General features: G+C 43.2%; 1 pseudogene; it reads right to left on the reverse strand.

Annotated features, from left to right (window-relative positions):
* Positions 1 to 591: 591 nt before the first annotated feature.
* LOC121796954 lies at positions 592 to 14,876 on the reverse strand (annotated as a pseudogene).
* Positions 14,877 to 15,266: the final 390 nt, after the last annotated feature.

The raw sequence follows: 15,266 nt of genomic DNA on the forward strand, positions 1-15,266 counted from the left end.
ATTTCATCATTTGGAAGGTTCTAAATAAATGCCCCACTCTATATTTACTAAATACGGAGTATTTTTTATAAGTGAATCTCACGTTCTTTTGTTTTTGGTAAAAATGCGGGCAGAGCCCGATTGCACACTAACAAACGTAAGAAACACCTAATCCTTTATGCATAAGCCAAATAACTCATTTTACTCACAATTATTATAAATTTCAATATATAAAAATGAGGCTCACATTTCTCTATTTGTTTTACTCATTTTTTTCTAAGTTAAACAATTTCTTAAAACTCAGTACTAATCAAATATGGGATATCTGTTAGGACAAGAGAGTATATGTTATTCTTCTACTGTTAAGTAAAATTGCAGCAAACTGAAATTTAGTAAAATAGACTCGCACAAATCGAAAACAATACAGATCCAAAATTGACAAATTACAGCTACCACTTTCCCGAGGTTGAAAATGGTCAAGCTTGCATAACGCAAATTCTTAATTAGAGAGTTTGGAAAGGCAACTAAAAATCCAGCAAACTACTACATTTCACATTTTGAATTGTCTGTTTATTAGTAGTACTACTGCTACATACTAACTCTTCAATTGAGCTAGACTAGAAATTCAAATGTTGAAAGCTGAATAGGAACCATTTCATCATGCCCTTCTCTTATTGCAACAAGTTGGCTCTCATCATCTTCCAAATAAGCTTTCAAAAATGCCCCCAACAAATATCGTCATTGGGCCCCTAGACTCCCCATTCTTGCACACACAATATGTCAGCCTTTAGTATCATCGTCGAGCATGTCAAGGTGGCCGTAGTCCTTGGCCACGCAGTAGTATGCTGGCTTGCAACACTCACTGTAGAAGTCTTTGTGATTCACTCCTTTTGGAGCACACGGCGGGAAAAGCGGATTCTGCCTCACCTCCCCCACCACTAGCACCGCAGTGCCATCCAGATCAAAGGAATGCGGTGAGGACGGGTGGGGGAGTTTGCTTCCTGAAGTCTCTTCCATCAACCCCAATTAGGGCTGAGAACTTTAGGGATGTTGATTTCGTTAGAGCTAATGCGAATGCAACTTAGGGCCAACCAATTGGTTATTTCTGCAGTAGTCTTAATTAAGAAGCAAAAGAATGTGTAATATATAACTAACCACGACTATGAAACCATGGGATGCTATGTGTTGGAGAAGGAGAGAGTAGAAAGAGTTGTAGAGAAGATAGCTGATGATGTGGCGAATTTTTGATGGGAATAAATGCAAGTAATAAACGATCACAACACGGAAAATTACGTGGTTCGATTTACTGGGGTAAATCTACGTCCACGGGAAGAAGAGAGGGCAAATTTGTATTGCTTGGTCTCGCTTACAGATTACAATAATGATTTGCTATAAGATTCAGGATCTAGAGAGCTTCACCCCTGTCTATCTGATCTAGGTTCTATTTATACATTGAACTAAGACCGTGGTTTGCAGCACCACTCACTAGATCGTGGATGGTTGATAACTGCTTAACACCACTAAATAGATCGTGGGTGTAATGGAGGTCGTGGAGATCCTGCATGGGTCCACTATCTCCTTGTTCGGTCGAACACTGAGACCGAACTGCTGAACTTTGCCGATTAGCTTTTGCCGATCTGAGAGTAGAGCTTGATTGGTTCTTTTGCCGATCTGAGAGTAGAGCTTGATTGGTTGGCTTTTACCGAGCTGTAGGCTGCGACCGAACTCTTTGGTTGTGCCGAACCGAACTCTTTGGTCATGCCGAACTGATACTCTTTCTTGGGTTTTGGGCTGATGGGTCGTCACTGTTAATGGGCTCGCAACTAGGGTTTAGTTGTTTAGTTCGTACCCCATCACCACCCCCCCCCGAAAAGCGAAGTGAATCACTTCGTCATTTTGGATAAATGTAAGGGGGAGGCTGACGTCAGGGGACGTGCCATGCGCGTGTCTGCATTAAATGTGACAGTAAATCCGGCCGTTGAATCCAGAAAAAGTGAGATTTGAAACGGCGCGACGGATTTGAAATGCCTTTGCGAATCCGATAAATATTTCCTCTCTTCATCATTGGAATACTTTTGCGATTATTTCTTCTGTATTCTCTCTCTTTTTCGTAAAATTTTCTTCCGCTTCTTCAAGAATTTCTTCAGACTTTCGACCATCAAAGAGTAAGAATCATGTCTTCTTCTTCTGAATCTGTTTCTGAATCAGGTAGTGGTAGGAAGGGGGGTGAGGGGTCTTCTGGCCGGAAAAGGTCCGGGGAGAAGACGGTAGAATATTTTCACAGCATTTTGAGTAAGGATACTGTGATATCCTTACACAGAAAATATTTTCTTCCTGGGGGGTTATTGGTGATTCCCGACGACATTCATAGGGCTAACTCGCCGCCGGAGGGTTATGCCACCGTTTACGAAGCCTGCTTAGAATGCGGGCTTCGTTTCCCTCTTCCCCCTGCCTTTGTAGAGCTGCTTGATTTTTTTCAACTTCCTTTAGGTCAGGTGACTCCAAATTCTTGGAGGCACTTATCTGCCTTTGCTGCCGAGCTGCGTAGACTAGAAAAGGATCTGTCTCTGAGGGCAATCCTTAATTTCTTTCAGTTTAAGAGAAAGGGATCCTGGTTTTACTTGATCCCTTTACAGCCCTTCAGAGCATTCTGTAAAACCAAATGGCCGAAGTGGCAAAATCGTTTCTTTTTTTACAATAGGACAGCGGCTCCGGACTTTTCCTGGAGAGGGCCGAAGTCCGTAATTCCTCATCCTCGGGTAGAACCGTTGGACGAGCTCGAGGGCGAGCTCAATAAGATTCCCATGATTAGGAAACAGTACTCGGAATCTGAGCTCGTCAAGGGTGACTTCGTGTTCGATATCTCGTCTTCGGACGAAGAGACTGAGGGTGAGGATTTCTTTTTTATGCTTTACTGCTTTAACGACGAAGACTAACCTTGTTTTCTTGCTTTTTGGCAGTGAACATGCTAAACAAGCTCGGTCGCAAATCCTCCGAATCTAATGAGCCGGAGAGACAGAAAGCCACCGGCTCGGCGTCTGATGCCGAGAAGAATCCGAAAAGGCAGAAGACCTCTTCTTCGGATCCAAAAAAGCCGGAGTCGACTTCGGCAAAGGGGAAGGGGAAGATTCAGAAACCCCCAAGAGCGCCGGAGAAAGACATTGTCTTGGCGGCCCCTTCGGAACATGTCTGTGAGCCTTTTGCATGGCCAACGGACTTTGTAGAGGTGAATTCTCTTCTTGATTTTCTGGCCTTGCTTTTTTCCTATATTTTTTGTGGCCCCTCTGTTGACTTTTTCCTTTTTCCATTTTCAGAGGAACAATATGCTCTCCAAGCTCGTCGCCGTTGAACTCTCCAAAGCGTCCAACGATTATGCTGAGATGCAGAGGAAGTTGAATGCTGCTCGTCACCAGGCCGAACAGGCTCGGGCAGACTTTGAGAAGGCAAGGGCCGCTAGGATCTCGGCTCAGGATGAAGCTCAGCGTGCCAAAAACCAGCTCATCATCCAGAGAGAGCAATCTAAACAGAGGGAGGCTGCCGCCGTGGTTGCTCAGGGGGAGGCTCTCCGTGTTTTCACGGAGAAACTCTTTTTGAGCAATCAATTTTCGGCCTTTATCGGTGATCTGCTGAAATTGATGACCGATAACGCTGAGCAGGGACCCGAAGTCGTCCTGCCGCTGTATGGCCGAGAGATTCAGCTCGTCTCCAGAGTCTGCCGCTCCTTGAGGAGCTTGCTTCTTCCTCGGTCCTGCTCTCTGCTGAAAGAGTCCGTAACTGCCGCGCTGACCGGGACGAGAACATGGAGGCCATCTTTGCCTCCTTGGGACCTGTTTCACCCGCTTCAATCTTTAACGAAGAGGGTGGGCAGGAAAACGAGGCCGGCAAGGAGACCGAGCAGACGGATCAGCAGGCCGGCGACGGGCATGCCGAGCAGGAGGTGCAGCAGATCGGCGATGGGGGCACCGAGCAGGGTGGAGGGAGTAGGGAGGCCGAGGCTGAAGCCGAAGTAGACAAGGAGAAGGAGGCTGAAACCCACAGAGGAGCCGGAGACGAAACTGGCGGAGTATGATTTCGTCTCCCTTCTCTTAGTTTAGTTTCTTTCTCTCCTTGTAAAATGGCCTTGAAGCCCTCCTTGTGTAAAAAAATTTTCTTGTGAATGAAAAAAATTCTTCTTTCTACACTCGTGTCTTCTTTATAGCTTTTCGTAATCTCTTTTACTCCTGTTGTGGTTTACTGCCTGCTCGGTAAACTGAAATGCCGAACTGACATAGCTGCTTTGTATTCTTAACTCTAAGGAGCTGGAGGTACTTCACTGGAAGCGGCTATACTCTTCGGCTTTAAACGAAGCTGAGAAAAAAGCCATAGATGACCAGGTGAAGTATGACGAACTCTTGGCTCGGTTAGTGGAGCTGGAGTCCAACAATAAGGACTTAAAGTCCATAAAGAAAGATCTGGAGGCCGAGCTGAACACTGTCATCGCTGAGAGGACTGCATATGAGGATTTCATCTGCGGGCGCGGGGGAATGACCATATCTGAAGTTCAGAATCAAGTTGATGAACTGTGGGAGGAGCTTCATGTACTCCGGAAGAACAATGCGCTGGAGAGCTCGGCTTGCCAACAAGTTGTGAAGTCATTGCGGCGCTTGGCTTCTCGGTACGACATCATTCTTTCCCGGCGTCCCTCAATCGAGAGATTCCTTAGGCGTTTCCCGCCAACAGATGCTCACACTCCAACTCAAACCTCTAATCCACTTGCTCAAGATTCTACTCCAAACCAACAACGGACTCAGGATGAACCGGAAACGTCAAGACGAGAACGTACTCCAAGTCAGCAACGGACTCCGGAGCAACCGGAAATGTCAAGAGGAGAACGCCCTGAAGTTCGTAGAGGAGTTGTGATTATGAGTGAGCAAGATCAGCGGATGCTTCGTGAAGAGACTCTTCGCCGCCGAGGTGCTAGAACTTCCCGGACTCAGGGAAGGGGCGGTAGGTCGATCAGAGCATCTCGTCGACCTACTTATTCTTCAACTGTTCGGAACACCCGAACTCAGCATCATGAGGATTTTTTGGATAGGTGGCTCAACTTTAGCAACCGTGGACAGTAGAATAGTCCTTTGTAATGGTGTAACGCCTTCTCGTAGGGCAGCGAAATTGTATGCCGAACAAGACTTAATAAATGAAATTTTTTCATTTCGCTTCTATCGCTGCGTATTTACAGTTCAGCGATTTTTTATTTCATTTATTGTACTCGTCCGCGGTCTTATGAAGAAAACTCTTCTTTGGCCGGACTCGTCCTCAGTCTTATGAAGAAAACTCTTCTTTGACCGGACTCGTCTTCGGTCTTATGAAGAAAACTCTTCTTTGACCGGACTTAGTTTGTGTCCTTATTTGGCGAGTTTTATCGCTTGGATTGGACTTTCCCTTTGTGTCCTAATTTGGCGAGTTTTATCGCTTGGATTGGACTTTCCTTTTGTGTCCTAATTTGGCGAGTTTTATCGCTTGGATTGGACTTTCCTTTTGTGTCCTAATTTGGCGAGTTTTATCGCTTGGATTGGACTTTCCTTTTGTGTCCTAATTTGGCGAGTTTTATCGCTTGGATTGGACTTTCCCTGGTTGACCGAAGTGGTTTTCGGCTTATTGCAGTCCGTTTCAGACGAACTGCTTGTTTCTTAAGCTGAATTGTGGTCTTGTATCTTCCTTAGAAGCTTGGACTCACAATTGTCTTTAATACATGATCTAAAAAGGGGATCAGCCTTTAAAGATCAATATACGTCAGTAATATTTATAAGAGACAAAACGCACATAGAGACTAAACGCACATAAAGACAAATAAAAAAGACGAAAAAGATTTTAAACTTTTATAAAACGACCAGCATAAAGGACAAATAGAAACATGAAAGCACATATCCCTAGGACCGAACTAGATACAAGACTGACCGGACCTTGTCTCTTACAAATGGAACTTCTTGAGGTTGGAAATATGCCATGTTCGGGGTACTTGTTCTCCTGACATGTGGGTCAATTTATAAGACCCTTTTCCCAGGACTTCTGACACCCGATACGGACCTTCCCATGTGGGTTCAAGTTTGCCCAGCTTTTCTGCTCGGCTTACTTCATTGTTTCTCAATACGAGATCTCCCACTTGAAACTGCAGCTTTTTCACCCTTTGGTTATAATACCGGGTTACTTGCTCCTTGTACTTGGCTGCTTTTATGCAGGCCAGTTCTCTTCTTTCTTCGGCAAGATCTAGTTCGGCTCTCAGTCCGTCATCATTCAGTTCTGTTGAGAAATTGAGTGTTCGGGGGCTGGGTATGCCGATCTCAACCGGAATTACGGCTTCAGTGCCGTACACTAGACTGTACGGAGTTTCACCGTTGGAGGTTTTTGGTGTAGTTCGGTAAGACCATAGGACTTGAGGAAGATTTTCTACCCATTGTCCTTTGGCTTGTTCTAACCGAGCTTTTAATCCTTTCACCAAAATACGGTTTGTTACTTCCGTTTGTCCGTTTGCTTGTGGGTGAGAGACCGAAGTGAACCGCTGTTGAATATTCAACTCTTGGCACCAATTCTTGAATGTCTTGTCGGTGAACTGAGTCCCATTATCCGAAATGAGGATATGGGGTATGCCAAATCGGCAAACTATGTTCTTCCAAACAAAATCCAATGCCTTCGAGCTCGTTATCGTAGCTAATGGTTCAGCCTCCACCCACTTTGTGAAGTAGTCCACGGCAACGATCAAGAATTTCATTTGCCGAGGAGCTTGTGGTAGTGGTCCTACTATGTCTATGCCCCATTGCATAAAAGGCCAAGGGCTTTGCATAGCACATAGATCGGTCTGCGGCATCCTTGGGATATTTGCATGGATTTGGCACTTCGTACATTTCTTAACGAGCTGTACTGCTTCTTGTACCATAGTTGGCCAATAATATCCCCATCTCAGAACTTTTTTAGCTAAAGCTCTAGCTCCGATGTGGCTGCCGCACGATCCTTCATGAACTTCTCTAAGGATGTAGTCCGTCTCTTCTGGTCCTACACATCGCAATAACGGTTGAAGGTAGGACTTTCTATATAGGACTCCTTCATGAAGTTCATACCGAAGTGCTCGGCATGTGATTTTCCGAGCTTCTCTCTTATCCTCGGGCAGTTGTCCTTGATCTAGATACTTTGATATTGGCGTCATCCAGTTCGGCGAGCTGGTTACTGAAAGTACCTCAGCATCATCAATGCTTCTGTGCGGTAATTCCTCCACTTTTGAGCTCGGATATGAGGCCAACTTGCTTAAAGTATCTGCTCGGCCATTTTCCGCTCTGGGAATGCGGATTATCCGAAAATAAGAGAAACTTCGGCTAATGCTTTGCGCTTTGTCCAAGTATTTTTTCATCCTTTCATCTCGGGCTTCACTTGTACCCAACATGTGATTCACTATGACTTGTGAATCACAATGGATTTTGAGAGATTTGATAAATAGACTTTGCGCTAACCGAAGTCCGGCAAGAAGGGCTTCGTATTCGGCTTCGTTATTAGTGGTTGGGAATAAGAACCGAAGTGAGTAAGTTACCTCGTGTCCGTCGGGAGCGATAAGTAGAATACCAGCTCCACTTCCCGTCTTATTCGAAGCTCCATCTACGAATCCAATCCAACAGTCCGGCGGCTCTACTTCGGGTTCCTGGGGCTGTGTTGGTTCATCATTGGTAGGGCTTTTCGGTTCGGCAATAATAGGGATTGCTTGATCGAACTTTGCCTCTACCAGAAAATCTGCCAAGGCTTGTCCCTTGATGGCTTTCCGAGGTAGATATTCTATTGAATGTTCTCCCAACTCTATGGCCCACTTGGCAATTCTGCCTGATGCTTCAGGCTTAGTCAAAACTTGCCGAAGTGGAAGATCGGTTAAGACGCATACCTTGTGAGCATAGAAATATGGCCGCAGTCTCCTTGCTGCATTTACTAATGCCAGAGCAATTTTTTCCAGAGGTTGATACCTTGTTTCGGGACCTCTTAATGCTCGGCTTGTAAAGTAGATAGGACGTTGCTTTAGGCCTTCTTCTCGTACAAGTACCGCGCTAATGGTTTGATCTGATGCCGCTAAATATAAGAATATCACTTCGGCATCTGTTGGAGCAGAGAGAATAGGGAGTTCGGCTAAATAACTTTTGAGTTCGTCAAAAGCCTTTTTCTGTTCGGCTCCCCACTCAAACTTTGGTGCCTTCTTCAAAACATTGAAGAACGGCAGTTGCTTTTCGGCTGCTTGGGAAAGGAATCTATTCAGTGCGGCTAGACATCCAGTTAGCCTTTGCACATCATGTATGGACTTCGGCATTGCCATGTTCTGAACAACTTGAACCTTTAGGGGATTTGCCTTGAGTCCGTCCTTTGAAACCCAACAACCCAGAAACTTTCCCGAATCTACCAAAAAGGTACATTTTTGGGGATTGAGTTTGAGGTTGGCTTTTTTGAGCACGTCGAGAGTTGATTAGAGATTGTCTTCGTAATCCGAAGTGCTTCTACTTTTAACAACTATGTCGTCAACATAGACTTCAACCTCTTTTCCGATCAGGTGCCGAAATAGCTTGTCTACCATCCTTTGATATGTGGCTCCGGCATTCTTTAAACCGAATGGCATCTTTTTATAAGCAAAAATGCCGAAGTCAGTAATGAAAGCCGTTTTTGAAGCATCATTCTCATCCATTAAAACTTGGTGGTATCCTTTATACAAATCAAGAAAACAGAAAATTTCGAAGCCTATCAAAGCTTCTACTTTTTTATCTATGTTCGGAAGGGGGTAGCAATCTTTAGGACAGTGCTTATTTAGATCGGTAAAATCTATGCACATCCGCCATCCTCCTTCTTTTTTCTTGATCATCACAGGATTGGCCACCCAAGAAGGATATTTTACTTCGAATAATACATCCGCTTTCAGTAATTGGCGGACTTCGTCATGGATGACTTGATTTCTTTCTGCCGCAAAGAGTCTTTGCTTCTGTTTTATAGGCCGGACTGAAGGATCAATATTTAACCGATGTGTAATTACCTCGGAAGACACTCCGGTCATGTCCAACGGAGACCACGCAAAGACATCTTTGTACTCTTTGAGGAGCTGGATGGTCTTTTCCCGGAGCAGAGGTGTTCCCGCGAAACCGATCTTGACCGTTCTGGATGGATCATCTTCGTATAACTGAACTGTCATCGAGTTCGGCTCCGGTGTGACTTCGGTCATTTCGCCTGCCCCTGACTCCGGCTGCTGTGATTGTTATGCTTGATGGTGCCGATCTGATTGCTCGGCACTTTTAAGCGCAATCTGCAAACATTCTTTTGCTCTCTTTTGATCACCTCGGATGACTGCAATCCCTCCTTTAGTGGGGATCTTGATTGTGAGGTGATAAGTAGAGCAAATGGCCCGAACTGTGTTGAGCTAGTCTCTTCCCAGGATGATGTTATACGGGGACCGAGCTTTTACCACAAAAAACTCGATCATCGTACTGGAGCTAGTAGGCGCTCTTCCCACCGTAATCGGAAGGCTGATAGTACCTTCAGGGCGGGTGTCTTCCTGGGCGAAACTTTTCAGAGGAAGTGGGGCCGGACTGAGCCGAGCTGGATCCACTTCCAGTTTATCAAAACATTCTTTAAAAAGAATGCTAACCGACGCTCCTGTATCCACAAACACTCTGTGGATCAGTTTGTTTGCCACTCCGGCTTGAATGACAATCGCGTCTTGATGAGGAGAAATGGCCGGGACGGGATCTGCATCTGAAAACGTGATTACTTCCTCCTTCTTCAGCCTTTTATGCATAGGCTCCTCTCGATTGACGCCTCTGCGTTCTGCTTTTAGAGACGACTTAGTCTTCCCGGCTGGGAGAGCGTCAATAGTCTGGATTACTCCGTCATATTGCGGCTCGTCATCGTCTTCGGGATCCTGTTGCCTTTTAGGATCCTGAGGAGCGCAGTTCGCACCTCTCTGTTTCTTATTCTTCTTCGGCAGCTTGCTTTGGTATTTTTTTAACGTCCCTGCTTTCACAAGAACATCAATACCTGCTGCCAAATTTCGGCACTCCTCGGTATCGTGACCGTGGTCTTGATGGTAGGAGCAGTACGTATCCTGACTTCGGCGCGTGGCTGATTTCGTCATCCGCTTTGGTTTTTCGAACATATCAGAATGCAGTTCGAAAATTTCCGCTCTCGACTTGTTCAATGGTACGAACTGAGCGGGCGGTTTCTCAAGATCGAGACGTGGTCCCAATCTGCCTTGTACCGGTGCCCTTTGAATTCTTTCAAAAGGAGTCCGGCGAGGAAGCCCCTGATCGCTATGATCGGGCTTCTTTTTGTCTCCTCTGGATGAGCTGTCTAAAGACCGTTTTCGACGGTCTGCCTCATCGGCACGAGAAAACTGGTCCGCAATGTCCCACATCTCTTGAGCTGTTTGCGGACTGCACTCAACGAGCTTTCTGTAGAGAGCTCCGGGCAGAATTCCATTTTGGAATGCCGAAATGACAAGTAGATCATTGAGATCATCTACTTGTAGGCATTCCTTGTGGAATCTCGTCATGAAGTCGCTAATTTTTTCATCGCGACCTTGACGTATAGAAAGCAGCTGAGCCGAAGTGATTCGGGCTTCCGCTTTCTGGAAGAATCTCCTGTGAAAAGCATCCATTAGATCTCTGTAAGATCTAATGCTCCCTTGAGGGAGGCTGTCAAACCACCTTCTTGCGTTCCCGATAAGCAGCTCGGGAAACAGCTTACACATGTGAACCTCATTGAGACCTTGGTTCGCCATATTATACTGATAGCGTCCCAGGAAATCATGAGGATCCACTAACCCGTCATAAGTCATTGACGGAGTTCGGTAATTCTGTGGCAATGGAGTTCGGGTGATATCATCCGAAAATGGAGTCTTCAGCGCTCCATACATGGCGAATCCGACATCTCTTCGGTATGGTGGAGATGGAGTTCTCCTGTGATTTCGGTACCGAGGAGGAGAAGGAGCATGTCGGTGGTGAGGATTCTTTCTCCTGGAAGATACGACACTACTGCGGTAGTGACTTTCATGTCTGGAGGGGGAGGGAGAATCCGCCGTTTTCTTCTCCGGCTTCTGGCTCTTTTGCAGGAATGTTAAGAACTCATCCTGCTTCTCAGCCAAGAACGACTTGACAGCCTCATTCAAAGCGAGCTGCTGGGGAGGCTCGGTGCGATGACTTTTGGAGTGGTTTGTTCTTTCACCGTGAGAACTGGAGGCAGATTTCTCCCGAGGCTGTTTTCCGGGCCTACGGGCTGGACTAGCTTCCTCACGTTCATCACGGACGGAAGTATGGGTATTATGTGATCTGGTATGCATTTTTTGGTGGAAGAGGATCAAAAACTCGCTTTTATCACAGTTTTGGTTCTCTGGTTCCCACAGACGGCGCCAGTGATGATGTGGCGAATTTTTGATGGGAATAAATGCAAGTAATAAACGATCACAACACGGAAAATTACGTGGTTCGATTTACTGGGGTAAATCTACGTCCACGGGAAGAAGAGAGGGCAAATTTGTATTGCTTGGTCTCGCTTACAGATTACAATAATGATTTGCTATAAGATTCAGGATCTAGAGAGCTTCACCCCTGTCTATCTGATCTAGGTTCTATTTATACATTGAACTAAGACCGTGGTTTGCAGCACCACTCACTAGATCGTGGATGGTTGATAACTGCTTAACACCACTAAATAGATCGTGGGTGTAATGGAGGTCGTGGAGATCCTGCATGGGTCCACTATCTCCTTGTTCGGTCGAACACTGAGACCGAACTGCTGAACTTTGCCGATTAGCTTTTGCCGATCTGAGAGTAGAGCTTGATTGGTTCTTTTGCCGATCTGAGAGTAGAGCTTGATTGGTTGGCTTTTACCGAGCTGTAGGCTGCGACCGAACTCTTTGGTTGTGCCGAACCGAACTCTTTGGTCATGCCGAACTGATACTCTTTCTTGGGTTTTGGGCTGATGGGCCGTCACTGTTATTGGGCTCGCAACTAGGGTTTAGTTGTTTAGTTCGTACCCCATCAATAGCCATGAAGGAACAGTAACACTGGGAAAACACCTTCTTCTACGGGGCTGCATTGGTTTTGGAGGGCTATTACTATTCTTATTTCTATTGCATACGTTTGGCTCAGCTCTTATTAATGTAGGGGTGTAATTTTCAATCTAAAAAACATTTGTGGAAGGAATAGTAGTTGAAGGACTCATGACTAAGGCAATTCTTCAGCCTTGCCTTTCTTCCTAGCTATGAATGTGTTTCTATCAACTGAACTTTTTTTTCTTTTATCTTTTCAAAGGGATAAGAAAAAAGTTGAAATTTGTGTGGCCCTTAAAACCTCACTAGATGGGATATAGTGTGAAGGCTTGGAATTTTGTGAGATGATATCTGGGAGTTGTGAGTTGTGAGAGTTTTAATGTTGTGACTTGAGAAGCCACTCTTTTGTTACTGCTAATATCTAGACTGCTTATAGATAGGTTTTTTTAAAAATTTAATTTCGTTCTTTACACTATAAGTATTCATACATTTAAAACTACATAATAATATTTTGGAGCCTACCTTGGGAGAGAGGGGCCCAGCCCAATTTACAATTGGATTTAGCAAATCAAAATAAGAAATATTCTGCCGGCCTGATAGAATAAAGCCCGGTTCGACGGAGAACTTCCAGAATCCAGATCTTTAGTATAAATGAATTGTTTGTGAACTTTTATTAAAGGTTTAGAAACTTCAAGAACTTCATAAACCTATAGTATCGTTTATTTTAAAGAAAACTTTTATTCTCTTTATCCATCATTTAAAGAAGAGAGGTTTAAAAACTTCCAGAACTTCATAAACCTATAGTATCGTTTATTTTAAAGAAAACTTTTATTCTCTTTATCCACCATTTAAAAACTATATTTTTATTCTCTTTGTTCTCTATTTAAAGAACAACTTTGCTATTTTAGGTTGTTCATAATACATAACTATTTATTTTATTCTATTTTTAATATGTGTATCCATATTACACCAACTCTGTATACTCAAAATCCAATATAAAATTAATATTTTAAACCGTCATTCATTTCATTCACTTTTTCCCTTTACTTTTCTTCATCACAAAGTCAAACAATTTCAAAATGGCTCTTTAAATGGTGAATGGAGCGAGTATTAACATAATTGAAGTGGCTTTGTGACGGTGTTCCGTGGACATTGAGTAATACATGAATTGTGAATTTGTTTTTGCGTTAAAATTAAATAACATCGAAGTAGCTTTGGTCAATAATAGATGTGACCAGGTCAAATTAACAACTTAATTACTTGAGATATATTATGATATAAATATAATTCACGAATATGATAATCAAAAGTGAGCACTTTCTATAACAGTTAAAATTAGTAGTCCATTTAAATGCAAATTATGATGGTTAAATCCCATCTCCAAAATGAAATGTTAAAATTAGTAGTCCATTTAAATTTCAAATTATGATGGTCAAATCCCATCTCCAAAATGATATAGGTAACGGTTAAAATAGGACTCTCCAAAATGAAATCCAATATAAATAAAGGAAAATGACTTTTAGACATAATGGCTATATAGCCATAATGGGGTTGAAATGGTAATTGTATATTATATTTTAATTTTAATTAAATTTATATTTTATGTATGTACTGTATTACCCTTGCATTAATATGTTTATTAGATACACCTATTTAAAAGACATAGATGTAGCTTATGCATATTTATTCAAGCATTTAATGAATATGTCTTCATACATTCTATTTAAAATATGATTGGATAATATTATTTTTATCTCTTCCCCTTTAATTCACTCATATATTTAACGTTCTAAAGCTATATATTCTTTATATTCTTAATTTATAAATAAATCGTTGATATATGATAGTACATTAAATTAATCTAAAATGATCGAATTCATCCAATTATTTTTGTATTAAACTATAATTTTATTGATTTTTTATTTTTGAAATGTTACACTCGAATCTCAATAAAAAAAAATAATCGTATGTTCTTCATTTATCTATTTAATATTTGAAAGCAATATAATTACATTTTTTAATAAAAATATTAGAGTTTCAAACTCAATTAAAATAAAAAAAAAGTTACATGTGAAAATGCTAAGGAAAATAACAAAAAAATAAAAAAAGATAATGAAAAAAAAACGCTTCATCATAACAACTACGGAGATTGATTGAAAATCCTGACTCGTTACTTGGACGGGTTCTTAAAGCTTGATATTTTCCTCGAATGAGATTCTTGATGCTGGAAAGATTGGTAATCAAAGTTCGTTTTGGAGTGGGTTAGTGGCACCCAAAGATCGTCTGAAGGCAGGCTTTAGGCAACACATTGGTGATGGAAGAGAAACGCTCATTTATGGGGGAAATTGGTGGCCGAGTGTCAATAAACTCCATCCAGTCTCGTGTAGAGATGATCAATTTCGTGATGCTACGGTGTCAGAGTTGTTCTCTGAGGGGGCACATGTATGGAATGAAGCGGTTGTTAGAGCTGTGTTTACGAAGAAGAAGCTGAGCAACTGTTGAGCATCCTGTTGGCCCGGAGCTTTAGAGAAGGTGCATTATTCTGGTGTCCGAAGCGGAAAGGCTCTTTCTCTGTACGTCCAGCATATAAGTTTTTGTGCGAAGGCTCCTTTAAAGTGGCGAAAAACTCAATGGTATGGGGTAGGCTGTGGAAACTAAAAGTGCCACCTAAAATGAAGATCTTTTTATGGAAGGCATGTAGAAATTTCCTCCCAACGAGGGACTGATTGAGACAGCGCCAGATGGAGGTTTCAGAGATCTGCCCGGTGTGCAACTTTGAGCCAGAAACTATTATCCATTGTCTTATTTCTAGTGGCCTTGCGCGTGACTGTTGGTAGAGACTAGGGGTGCCGTTAACCATGCCAGGTGAGAGGGGGTTTATTTAGTGGTTGGAAAAAATAGTGAGTGGTGATTTAGAGGTGGAAATTGAAGAAGTAATTGTTGCGCTATGGCATCTATGGTTAATAGAAACAAAATTATATGGCGAAATGAGAACGGGTCAACTACAGGAATTATTGGTGCAGCCCGTAGCTGTCTGGCGGCTTGGAGAGAAGCTCAGGTTCTAAATGACATTGGTGCAGGGGAAGGGGGGGCTTTATTTGGAGGAAAAATGAGTGAAGCCGCGAAATGGTGTGCTAAAATGCAATATAGATGCCGCTGTGTTCGAGAGCCAAAGAAAAGTTGGTTGTGGGGCGGTTGTTTGAGATTTTGAAGGGACGGTGGTAGCGGCGATGTGTGGACAGGTGGGAAG

This window comes from Salvia splendens, chromosome 3, assembly GCF_004379255.2.
Source record: "Salvia splendens isolate huo1 chromosome 3, SspV2, whole genome shotgun sequence".
Classification (NCBI taxonomy): domain Eukaryota; kingdom Viridiplantae; phylum Streptophyta; class Magnoliopsida; order Lamiales; family Lamiaceae; genus Salvia; species Salvia splendens.